This window comes from Corylus avellana, chromosome ca6 (genome assembly GCF_901000735.1).
Source record: "Corylus avellana chromosome ca6, CavTom2PMs-1.0".
NCBI lineage: Eukaryota > Viridiplantae > Streptophyta > Magnoliopsida > Fagales > Betulaceae > Corylus > Corylus avellana.
The window spans coordinates 22,517,727-22,517,951 of NC_081546.1; the positions used below are offsets into that span (position 1 = coordinate 22,517,727).

The following is a 225-nucleotide window of genomic DNA, read 5'->3' on the forward strand; positions in this document are numbered from 1 at the left end:
AACTTGCATACATACATAATGTAGCCATAGCCCGTAGGCATGTTTTGTAAATCTTGCTACATGGATTTAATTACCATTATTGTATAAATTGTCAATAAAGTGTGCTACTAAAAAGAAATGCAAAAAATCAAAAAAAAAAATGAAAACGTGAGGTGAGTCAGAGCTGACGCGAGGCAGAAAAAAAAAAAAAGAAAGAAAAAAAAAAAAACGGGGGCTGGCGGGGCG

The 225-nt window shown here is 34.7% G+C and overlaps 1 pseudogene; it reads right to left on the reverse strand.

Annotated features, from left to right (window-relative positions):
* The window catches only part of LOC132185386 (putative wall-associated receptor kinase-like 16), a 4,644-nt pseudogene that overhangs the window by 1,738 nt on the left and 2,681 nt on the right, over positions 1–225 (reverse strand).